The following is a 12,699-nucleotide window of genomic DNA, read 5'->3' as shown; positions in this document are numbered from 1 at the left end:
AGCTAAGTGATTGGCACTATTTTTGCAACTTCTTGTGAAATTTAATTGAAATTATTTCAAAATTAAAAAGGCTTAGACATGCATGTTTCGATGAGCTATGACAAATGCATATACCTGTGAAGCTAGCACCATAATCAAGATAATAATTCCATCACCCCCAAAAGTCTCTTTATGTCCCTTGGTGATCTCATAGTCTACTCTTACTGTCTCAAACAACTATTGACTGCTTTCTGACACGACAGATTAATTTTCATTTTGCAGAATTTTATATAGATGAAATCATATGTATGATTGTATACAGTATGTAAGCAGGATTGACTGGTTGATTGCTTGATTGATTGCTCAAGTGGTTAATCTCAGCCTCTAGGTCCATGGACACTGCATGACCCTAAGTCCCACCCTAAATCACGTTGCAGGTCCTTCTCATATGGCCAGTCCCAGCAATAAGTCTAAATCGGCATGGGTAGACTTCACACTAAGTCACATATTAAAGCTATCCAGTCTGACCCAAGTCTTCCAGGCAAACAAGATGCTCCTGTTAGGAATAATATTCCAAGGACTCAAATTATCTCCCAGAAGCCAAGGCAAAAGTCAGAACTCCTTAAGTTCTTTCCTAAACAGGCCACTCCCTGGCTGTTGGCCAAGGCTCTCTTACAATAAAATGATCATATGCCAAATGTTGAGGAGCCAGTATGGGATAGGGGTAGCCTAGAAAGGCATTATATACACACTCAAATCTATGTACTAACTTAATTATTCTCCTCCCCCTTGATCTACCACCATTTGTATGTTATGATAAACTTGTGAAGAGTACCCGGCATAGAGATTAGCTAGTGTAAACTAATTCCAGTTCCCCTTCAGGTCAATTATTTTACTACAGCTTAAGGAAGCTCTGATTCAATTTCGCAATATATTTGACCACTAACAGCAGTATGATAGCCTTACCAACAATGCTAGTGCTACACTGTATTGCAGTATGGCAGTAGACGAAACCTGGAAAAGAAGAGTAAAAAGATCCTGGCACATTACTAGAGTCCCACTCAGTCATAAAAACTAGTCCACGGTGGGCCACAGTGGCTCTGCTGGCAGAGTTCTCGCCAGCCATGCCGGAGACCCGGGTTCGATTCCTGGTGCCTGCCAATGCAAAAAAGAAAAAAAGCTAGTCTAGTCCATCATCATATTGTGTGACCAAAATATCTCCCAGGGTTCCCATTCAATCTTGTCAGGTTCCAAAAGCAAAGATGATCTCAGCAACATAAGGTTACACCCTTAAGGCACCTTGCATAATTGAGCTAAGGGACCATATCAGCTCTCGCTCTGAGCCTCTTTCAAGACAGCAATGCAATATTGGGTTTCCCTCATTACATACCCATTAAACTTGCTCCTTTACCCTCAATTACCATTCTTCCTTCTCTTCATGTGTACCCAACCTTTCCTACCCTCATGAATGACGTTAGGTTCAGCCACGGCACTGGTTCAGTTGCTGGCAGCAATGCTAGTCTACTCTCTTCTATGTGTCTCCCCCTCAGTTCACACACACTCGTGTGGGGTAGAGGTTCATAAGTACAGGACTGGCGAGCTCTCTCTATCACTAAGCAATACAGCAGCAGTCACAGGCAGCTCCTACTGTGCCAGAGGAGGCGCAGGCACATCAGACCCCTAGGAATTCTGATGCAAAAGTACCCTCAGAAGATCATGTTCTTAAAGTTAATCCCCCTGTGGGTTCATAACTATTGTAGGAGGACCCTTTTGGCAGGTTATTTCAGTGGAGGCATGCCCAGGTAGATCTTAACCCTCTTCCTGGAGTCTTTTATAAGAGGATGAAATACAGAGCAACACTGCAGACGCTATAGAAACAGAGGAAGCCACTGAAGCCAGAAGCCGGAAGCAACGAAACCAGGAAGAGAAGGGAGAGCCCAGCAGAGGCTGTCGTGTCCATTGCCGCGTGACAGAAGAGTCTGGGATCGCTGGCAGCCTGTCTTCAAGAAGACGGTATTGTCTTGATGATGCCCTAGATTGGGACTTTTTTATACCCTCAGAACTGTAGTTTGTAAATTAATAAATAACTGTTGTTAAAAGTCAGTCCATTTTTGGTATATTGCATTGCAGCTTTAGCAAACTAAAACAAAAGGCATAGTTACAATTTCTTGCTTAGGGATCATCTCTGCTACTGGTATCCACAATTGCAGCCCTGGTCTTGAGATCACTGTAAAAAGTAGTTAAAAAGAAATTTGAACTGATGAGTATTGGGGGGGGGGAATATAGTCTTATAAGTATCTTCCCCTGTGGGAAGAATTGTCTAACCATACCAGCATTCTCTCCCCTTCTCCGGATTCCCCAGAAAAGTGAAGGAATCTATCTACCACAGACTCTTTTGGCCTCTGTGTTAGGTTCCTAGTTTGCTAATTGATACACCAGAACTGAAATGGCTTTTATAAAGGGGAATTTAATAAGTTACAAGTTTACAGTTCTAAGGCCATGAAAATGTCCACATTAAGGCACCAACAAGCGGTTACCTTAATTCAAGGAAGGTCTCTGGGTTAGGAGCACCCTTGTCAGCTGGGTAGTCACATGGCTGGCATCTGCCTCTCCAGGTTTGGGCTTGCTTAACATCTCATGACAACATCTGCTGGGCTCCAAACATCTCCAAGCATCCGTGTCTCTGTTTTCCACGTGCCCACATCTCTGTCAGTTCTGCTACGAAGTTGCTTTTGGCTCTGAGGCTTCTGTTGTTTCTCTAGGCATCATTTCTGTCAGCTCTGTCTGCTCTGAGCTCTCTCCAAGATGTTTTCCTCTTTTAAAGGATTCCAGTAAGCTAATCAAGACCCACCTGGAATGGGTGGAGTCACATCTCCAGCTAATCAAAATTAATATCCACCATTGGGTGTGTCACATCTCCATGAAGATAATCTAATCAAAAGATTCCAACCTACATTATTAAGTTAAGACTAAAAGAAACGGCTGCTCCTACAAGATCGCATCAGGATTAAAACATGGCTTTTCAGGGTACATGATAGCTTCAAACCAGCTCAGCATCCCTCCTGTGGGGTGTGAAACACACACAGGGAAGTGTGGAAGCCAGCCCTTCGTGCCTTCATCTCTCTCCCCCCACCCCCTACTTTTAGACAATTATTTCAATTGCCCATTCTAATTCTATCAAACCATCACTCTAAGGATGACGTGCTTTTGCCTATGGTTGGACATTACGGGCTGTAAAGTGTGTTTCTTGGTCTGAAGAAATGTGGCACGGGGTCCAAACTGGTGCAAGATCTTCTGTTTCGGTCCTTTCAAAGTGCCAGGAGCATTTGCATCAGGGAAGAGGGGTCCCGTCCAGAGTAAGTGTCTATTCCCGTCAGGACCCATTTTTACCAGCTGTTTTTACCCTTCTGGGACTAACAGCATCAGTCCAGCCACCAGCTATGTGCAAGGCCTTCTTCTCATGGAGTTGGCCCCATAGCCACTGTTTGGCAGAAGGAACAGTTCTTGTTGGCATTTTCTGCCTTAGAAGGTGCAAGAGGAATTTTTCTAGATTTAACAATCCTCCCTCCCCTCCATGTCCGTTTATTTCATTTGCTTCAGGTGGCCACCTCCAGTAAGTACTCCAGGATACTCATTTGCTGGTTCTGACCACATTCCAATCCCAGAAGGGGATTCTTCTAAGAGACACTGGCAGTCCTACTCTCATGTAACTCTTCAATTCCCATAATGATTTCCATAGGGCTGTGCCCCAAACATGCATACCTTTAATAAACCAGTGTCCATTGCCCATCTGCCTGACCACATGGCCAGGCAAACAGCATGCAGTTCAGCCCACCAAGCTGATTTGTTTATAACATTCTTCAATCAGAATGGAGGCCTTCTGGTCAGTTTGAATCTGTCGTGTACCCCGGAAAAGCCAAGTTCTTTAATCCTTATTCAGTATTGCTGGGAGGGGTCTTTTTTATTGCTTCCATGAAGATGTGACCCACTCAACTGTGGGTGGTAACTTTTGATTAGATGGTTTCCATGGAGCTGTGTCTCCTCCCATTCAAGGTGGGGTTGTTTACTGGAGCCCTTTAAGAGGGAACCATTCTAGAAAAAGCTCCAGAGCCCACACAGCCAGAGACCTCTAGAGAGGAAGAAGGAAAATGCTCCCCTACTAGGTAGGGGAAATGTTCTCCAGTCAGGCATAATATCCGTACCTTAATACATTCAGGTGTAGGAGACACAACCATTTTGCATAATGCCTGTTCAAACATTCTAATTTTCATCCAAATGTTCATCTTTATTCCATCAACCCTTAAATTCCCGTGTCTTTTCAATGGAACTGTAGCCCAATTAGGATTTCCTCAACAGGGTTGGGACACGATGCGTGGGGCTCACATGTCACGGAGTACCAGAAAGTCCATTCTCCACCTCAACCACTTTGCCCACACATGTGCATGCATCCCCGAGTCCTCAGCCCAAGGCTGGGCCATGGGATCTGGCCCTTTGTCAGTCCTTAAGTGGATGAGATTGCAAGGCCATTGCTTCAGGTGATTCAAGGTCAGGTTTCTTATTGTCAACTTTGCCTTCCAGTTTTTTTTTTTAATTCTTCCAAAGTAGGGTGAATAAAATAGTCTTGCTTAAAGGTCTTCAATGTCTGGAGACCAGCTGGGGGTCCCAGTGGTCCACCCAGCTTCCAAAGCCATTGTTTTGAATCCATCCATGTCTGCCATATTAATCCTATTTCTTAATAATTGTTTTAAGATTTTGACCCTTTGTTTTTCCTCATTCTTGTGTGAATCAGCCTAACTTTCTTTGCTATTTATTGTTTCAGCACAATTTTCTCATTGGAAGTGACCCCGAGGCTAGCATCTGTAATTCTGATGGGACAGAATCCAAGGTCGGTCCAGCCTTAGGTCTGCCCCAACACTTTTTTACTTTAATTTTAGCTATTACAGACAATATTAACCAAGAAATCACATATTTATCTTTTTTTTCTTGTTACTTTGCATTCCTGTATGCATTCAGTGAACCAACTCCCAGGAAATTAAATCGACCATTTCTAAATTCCACTGGTAACTTTTATCTCCAGTCACTAATCAGAGTACAGCCGCAATTCCATACCAGGGGAAAACCCTGGGGCCACTGTGGTTCATCACACCCGCTCTCTCATCCTTCTCAGTACACCTGTTTCAGCACGTCAGGGTAGTTCTAGAGAATCCCACTTCTTCTGACCCCACTACGAAGAGTTTAGGCTAACTAACAATTAGAATACACAGTCTCCACCCAAGACTGCCCTAAAACAGAGGCACTCCTATTAGAGGTAACATTCTAAGGGATCAGAAAGTACCTCCCTGAAGCCAAGGGCAAAGGCTAGAACTTCTTATTGAACAAGGCCAAATTCTTTACTATAGCGCCTATAAACAGTGGATGAGAGGGCCAGTTGCACCACATTTTTTTTTCTTTTATAGTTTATGCTTTTTGGGGTCTTATGTAGGAAAATTTTGCCAAACCCAAGATCTCTAAGAATTTTTCCTATGCTATATTTTAGAAGTTTAAAATTTTTAATTCTTCCATTTAGGATCCATTATGGGCTGGCTTTTTGTTTTGTTTTGATTTTTTTTTTATGCTGTATGGTGGGGTCACATTTCATTCTTTCTCCCTGTGAGTATCTTGTTATTGCAGCACCATTTTTTGGAATTTCGTTTGTTTGGTTGGGTTTTTTTTGGCATGGACAGGCACCGGGAATCAAACCCAGGTCTCTGGCATGGCAGGTGAGAATTCTGTCTGCTGAGCCACCGTGGCCCACCCTGTCCTTATCTTTTAAATGAAAAGAGTTAGGGAAACAAAGTGCCCCAGGAATGCTCATGCTCTGAAAGAATTTATTACACCCCAAAATTAACCACTTCATCACCCCTATTGCCCATACCCATTTACGTATTTATTACCTTTTTTTTTTACACATTTCATTAGAGCAATTGCTGTATCTCCAGATTAAAGCAAAAAGTATACCACTGGAGTTGCCATTAATGAGCAGTGAGTATTTTGCACCTGTTGACTCACTGCACTATATAAATCTTGTTTGATGAAAAGGACATGTAATGACTAGGAGTAAGAACTGTTTGACTCTGGGCATATCACATTTCAGATTTAGGCCTCTTGGTTTCCCATCTCCTAACATGAGGGTGTTGAACCAGATAATTTCTAAAAAATTCCCAGTTAATTGAAATTAAAGAAACCAGGATATTATTGGGACACTGTCTCACTGCCTGACTTCTACAAATGCACAATGTCTGCATCATTGCTCCCATTTCAGTCAGCTTTGGTCTCAGTCTCTTAGAGTTAGAAATTAAGATAAGAGTATTTCAGTGCCAAGTTGTCTTTTGTGGTATAAAAACACAAATAACCAGCCTTGACTATAAGGTTTGAAACAAGAGAAAACAGTGGAATGATAACATGCACCCTTCTAGCCACCCTACAGTAATCTCATAAATCAGAATTTTTTTCATACTCTGGTTATCTTACTGGCTGGTGAACATGCTGTAAAACTGCCCCCACATTTCTAGGTAAATATGATGGCCAGGTTATTTCTTCAGGCCAGAAATTTCCAACCTGCTGGAGATTTAGTTGAGTCATTCTAGATTTGTTTGGGGTAAGAGTGAAACAAATCACAATATACAGCATTTAAGCAATTTGTTATGCAGGCAATGGAGTTAACTTTGTTAATAAGGAAATTTAGTATAAGTTCTGCCTATATACATCTATCTTGGCAATAACTGTGCTCTTTTTGGCTCTTGGACACATGTGTGTGTCATTTTATAAGTTGCTTTTCCTTCTGGGCTCAGAGGGCTAGACCCAAGACTCTGAAGGAAATGATCAAGGATATTATAATGATAGTGCAAACGGCTCGTTCTCCATTGCCACAGAAGTATGGGCAGAGAGAAATCCCACAGTGACCTCAAGAGATTCAGATTAAACCTCAGAGAGAACTTCTTGACCCTAAAAATGTTCTACATTGGAATGCATGCTTAAAGAAGGCAAAGAAATCTTCTCCACTGGAAAGTTTTCAGTGGTTAAACAGAACACTAGGTATCTAAAAGATAAATGCTAACTTATGACACACAGGGTCCGCGTGGGACCCATGCTGGGGGCGTGCTGCTTGACTCAGGTTTGGCTCCACTGTTCTCGAGGTCTATGACAAGACTCAAAATATCTTTGTCCTCCTCTATTAAATAATGATACAAATTTCCTGGATTGCCATTGTTAAAAATAAATGATATATATAAAGCACTTGACAAATTGTGAATGCCTCAATTGATAGTAAAAATCATTGGGATTCAACCACAGAGCTTCCTATGTGCAAGGGGATGTCCCATAAGACCTCTTGACCCAACCTCTTCCCAGTGGTGGGTGATTAGGGGTCTAGGCCATAGTTAGCACAGAGACTTTTGTGTAGGGAGACAGGAGGGATGCTGAACAAGATCCGAGGATGGGGTTCTTTCTTCAGCTGCTAATTGTCAGAGGTAAATGATGATAAACAGAATTTAATCATGAAACCAGCACGGCCATACCCTATTGGTGTAGTGTACCTGGAAACAATTCTCTAGAAAGTAGTTCGGCAGTGTGTGTGTGTGTGTGTGTGTGTGTGTGTGTGTGTGTGTGCGCTGTGTGTGTTCACACTCTAGTTTACCCAATAAATCTACTTCTGAGAATTTATCATTAAGAAATAAAAACATTGTGTTCATTGAATTATTCAACCACTGTTGATGGAGAGCCTGCTGTGCGCCAAGCAATACTCGAGATGCTGATGATACAACTGTGTGTTACTTTCCTAGGGCTATTGTAACAGATTACCACAAACTAAGTGGCTTAAAGCAATAGAATTTTATTGTCTCACAGTTCTGTGCATTAGGACTCCAAAATCAAGGTGTCAGCAGAGACATGCGCCTCTGAAGGCTCTAGGAAAGAGTCCTTCCTTGCTTCTTCCTAGCTTCTGGTGGTTGCCAGCAATCTTTGGTGTTTCACGGCTGGTAGCTACGTCACTTCAATCTCTACATCCATCATCACACAACCTTCTTCCCTCTGTGTCTGTCTCCAAATCTCTCTCTCCTTGTGGAGACCACAGACTTAGGGGCTTTCTAATCTGCTGTGACCTCACTGTAACTTCATTGCGTCTGCAAAGACCCTTATTTCTGAGTAAGGTCACTCTCACAACTCCCAGGGATTAGGAATTCTACATATCTTTTGGGGGAACACAATTCAATCCACCTCAAACGGCAGGTAAAAACAGGCAGTTTATAGTCTTTATGAGGCTTAGTCTAACAGATAAATATTTTGTATATTTGAAGATGCTTATTATTAAGTATTTTAGTTTCCTGGTTGCTAAAGCCAACACCATGTAAAGGGTTGGCTTCGATCTACTTCTTCCGCTGTGAAGAAGAAAAAGGCGGGAGAAGCCCCAACAAAACTAAAACTGCTTCTCTGAATTTGCAATTCAGTATGAATGATTCACCACAGATCCAGTGGTAAGAAAGGGCTCTTGCCCTTGTCTTAAGATTTACAGTCTAATGCTTACTCAGCCATTTTACCTATGTTCATTTCACATTGATTATTCTCAACATATCACCAAGATATTGGTACTTTATACTTATTATTTGGTGCCTGAGCTGGAATAGCTGGTTCCACCCCAAGTCTTCTCATTCGAGCAGAGCTTGGACAGCCAGGCACTTTACCAGGAGATCACCAGACTTACAACATAATTGTAACTGTACATGTATTTGTTATCATTTTCTTCATGGTTATACCTATTATAACTGGAGGATTTGGAAACTGACTTGTACCACTAATAATTGGAGCCCCTGAGATGGCTTTTCCTCAAATAAATGAGTAAGTTTCTGACTCCTACCTCCATCCTTCCTCTTTCTGCTCACATCATCCGTGGTTGAAGCAGAAGCAGGAACAGGCTTAAACTACATTACCACCCCTAGCAGGACATTTAGCCCATGCAGAAGCTTCTGTCTATCTTACCATCTTCTGTTTACATCTAGCAGGTATATCACCAATCTTAGGTGCCATTAATTTTAGTACAACCATTATTAACATAAAACCTCCAGCCATAACCCAATATCGGACACCTCTTCTGTTATCACTTCCAGCCCTAGCAGCCAGAATACTGTACTCCTCACAGACCGTAGTCTAAATACAACGCCTTCACCCAGCTGGCAGAGGTGATCCAATTCTGTGTCAACACTTATTCTGATTTTGGGGGCACCTAGAAGTCTACATTTTAATTTTACCTGGCGTTGGTACAATCTCACACATCGCTGCATACTACTCAGGGAGAAAGGAACCATTTGGATATATGGACATGGTATGAGCTGTAATATCCATTGGCTTCCTAGGATTTATTGTATGAGCGCATCATACATTTACAGTTGATATAGGTATAGATACATGAGCATATTTTACATCCGCAACCATGATCATCGCTATCCCTAATGGAGTAAAAGTGTTTACTGATTATAAATATTACACTGGCCTTGTAACCAGAAATAAAGCAATTCCCCACTGGGACATTCAGGGAAGAAATACATAACTTCACCATCAACTCCCAAAGCTGAAGTTCTAACTTAAACTATTTCCTGTTTACAATCAAACTAGCAACTCACATAACAACCCAGTATTAGTATTGCAGCCAATCAATACACAACTAATAAATAGAGTATTTTATGCTACACTTTATCGTGCATACATTTATATTTCCCATGAATATTCTTTAAATACCCATTATTATTAATATTGCACAGTACATTTAGTCCTTGATCGTAGGTAGCACACTCTTTATAACTCATCTCATCACCATGCGTATCACCACCCATATCTTTCCTTAATCACCAAACTTGGAGAAACTAGCAACCCACTCAGGTTGTGTCCCTCCTCTTGCTCTGGGCCCATCAGCTGTGAGGGTTTCTATACTGAAACTACAACTGGCATTTGGTTCTTTCTTCAGGACCATTAAGTTGGCATCACACACATGGTCCCTTTAAATAAAACATCACAATGGACTAATGTCTGATCAGCCCCTGATCACACATGATGACATCCGTTTCGTAATTTTTAATTTTTAAGTGGGGGATTTTGCACCAACTCAGCTATGGTCTATAGGAGCCCCCATCGCAGTCAATTGAATTATAGCTGGACTTTAATTGAACGTTAGTAATCAACATCGCCAACCATAAGGCATTATTCATTCAATGGTTACAGGACATAACAGTATTTTAATTGAGACTTCATCTGAACCTACTGTGAATTTATCGTACATATACCTTTAATATTAAAGAACCAGGATATACATCCCTGCCACCATACATTTACTTTCTTCTCTTATCTAATCATTCCTTAAAATAAATTCCAAGAAGTGGAATTGCTGGGAAAAATGTGTAAAGATTTAAAATATTCAGATATTTGTCAAATGCTCACCAGAAAATTTGCATTAATTTACATTTCCACAAATAGCATGCCTGTCTTTACACATCTTCACCAATAGTTAGTAACTTTAGTTATTCTAATATTTGCTAAGGTAGTTGTGGTTTTCAAATCAGGTTCAGTGAAGGGCTAGTTATTATTTGTAAGTAACTCAAGAGAAATCCTCAAGAAGAGAAGGCGGTCAACTGGCAGATATGGCAATCCAGCTTGCTTGCTTTATTTATTTATTTTTTCTTTACTTGGGCAGGTACTGGGAATCGAACCCAGGTCTCTGGCATGGCAGGTGAGAACTCTGCCTGCTGAGCCACCATGGCCTACCCCAGCTTGCTTGCTTTTTAACATTAGAGTTCAAGAACTAGTAGATTGACATGAAGTGATATCACTTTGGATTTTATTTGCTCTCTCTTGATCGCTTATGAGGCTGAGCTCAAGATTATTTATGGTAGTGAAAAATTAGGAAATCACATAAATCCTCCCTGATGAGGAAACAATTAAGTGATTTATAGTATATTTGTATGATAGAATAGCACATAAGCATAATGTTTTCAAAGAATATTAATGACATGGGAGAATGCTTTTAAATATGGCCAAGTGCCAAGAATATAAAACTATATCTACTAGACCTAACTATTTATTGCTCCTAATGCAATACACATACAGACACACACACACACACACACATACACACAAGCACATAAAATGACACAAGCAGGAAGAAGAGATGGAAACACACTACATTTCAACAATTGTCATCTCTGGGTGTGATTTTTTAATTTGTCTTCTGTATATATTTCTTTAGTTTCTAAATTATTTATAATAAATAATATATGCTTTACATAGAACATTTTTCAAAAGCATTTTTTAAAAGAAGAAGGAGTTGGGGGGTGCAAGGGTAGTTCAGTGGTAGAATTTTTGCCAGCCATGCGGGAGACTTAGGTCTGATTCCTGGCCACGTGCTTTCAAAAAAAAAAATTCAACAAATGGTGTTGCAATAATGGGATAGTCTCATGGAAAAATAATGAAATGTGACCCCCACCGTACAGCACACAAACAAACAAAAGAAGACAGAGGAAAAGAAAGTTGAAGATGAGTAAAGGAGGACCAGGAGAAGAATTTGACTTACCAACCAATGCTGTACTCAGTCCCTGGGGTAGATGGTCCCAGCTGGTCTTGGCTTGAATTAGTGTCAGCCCACAGTGGTTCATATTGAAGTTAAATCTTCATACCTGTTTTCTGTACTTATGCTGGTTTGAAAGTGTTGAAAAGCCAGGTTTTTAATCCTGATACAATGCTATAGGGTAGAACCTTTGATTCCATTGTTCCCATGGAAATGGACCCACTCAATGGTGGGTGTAACCTTTTTAATTAGATTACTTCCATGAAGATGTGGCACCCCCAGTTGTGGGTGTGACCTTTTGATTAAAACAGAGATGTGACTCTGCCCATTCATGGTGGGTCTTGATTAGTTTATTGGAGTCCTTTAAAAAGGGAAACATTTTGGAGCTGTGACAGCTGACAGAGATGCTTGGAGAACAGCTCCTTCAGAGCTCACAGAGATGCAGACATTTGGAGATGCTTGGAGTGCTGGCATTTTTATGGATATTTTATGGACATTTTTATGGCCTTAGAACTGTAAACCTGTAACTTTATAAATTCCCTTTTTAAAAGCCATTTCATTTCTGGTATATTGTATTCTGGCAGCATTTAACAAACCAATATAGTAAATATTTTATCAACTCTTCTAGGGTAAAGCCTGTGTCTTATTCACCTATGTGTCTGTCCTCTATACTCTAGTACAGCTCATCCTACAAAGCCAGACCATTATAGTGTTTTTTTTAATTAAAGCAAAAGAATTATAAGGCCATTAAGTCATCCACATCAAGACCTCTCTCCACCTCCAGAGACCAGGACCCAGGCATTCTTCCTTCACTTAAAAGCCCAAAGATCATAAAACAAAAATAGGTCTTAGTCCATTTGATTCACTCTGATTGGGGCTGACTTGGGGCCGACTGGAATGCGTGGGCTCACTCACAGCACAGGTGTGAGAAAAGAAGTAGAGGCCTGCGCCAGACTGGATGCACTGTCGTAGTGTCCCAGTCCTGGCCTTTTCTATTTCCTGTCACCTCTTCTCTCACCACAGCACAATGGATACATTTCTGATGGCTGAGAAGCGCCAACAGGCATGAAGAAACATCCCTATAGAAGGAAATGAAATAGAATGATCCTGAGTGCTGAAACAATCATTATTTT

The 12,699-nt window shown here is 41.1% G+C and overlaps 1 long non-coding RNA gene across 1 annotated transcript in view; it reads right to left on the bottom strand.

The window, feature by feature from the left end:
- Positions 1–11,736, bottom strand: part of LOC143649353 (uncharacterized) — a 223,941-nt gene extending 212,205 nt beyond the window's left edge. The window contains exon 1 of the long non-coding RNA XR_013158953.1: positions 11,573–11,736. This is a non-coding gene — a long non-coding RNA (uncharacterized LOC143649353). The remainder of the gene's footprint in view (positions 1–11,572) is intronic.
- Between the last annotated feature and the right edge of the window lie 963 nt (positions 11,737–12,699).

Source organism: Tamandua tetradactyla, chromosome 11 (assembly GCF_023851605.1).
Source record: "Tamandua tetradactyla isolate mTamTet1 chromosome 11, mTamTet1.pri, whole genome shotgun sequence".
NCBI classification, from domain to species: Eukaryota; Metazoa; Chordata; class Mammalia; order Pilosa; family Myrmecophagidae; genus Tamandua; species Tamandua tetradactyla.
This window is presented reverse-complemented; position numbering and strand designations above follow the sequence as displayed.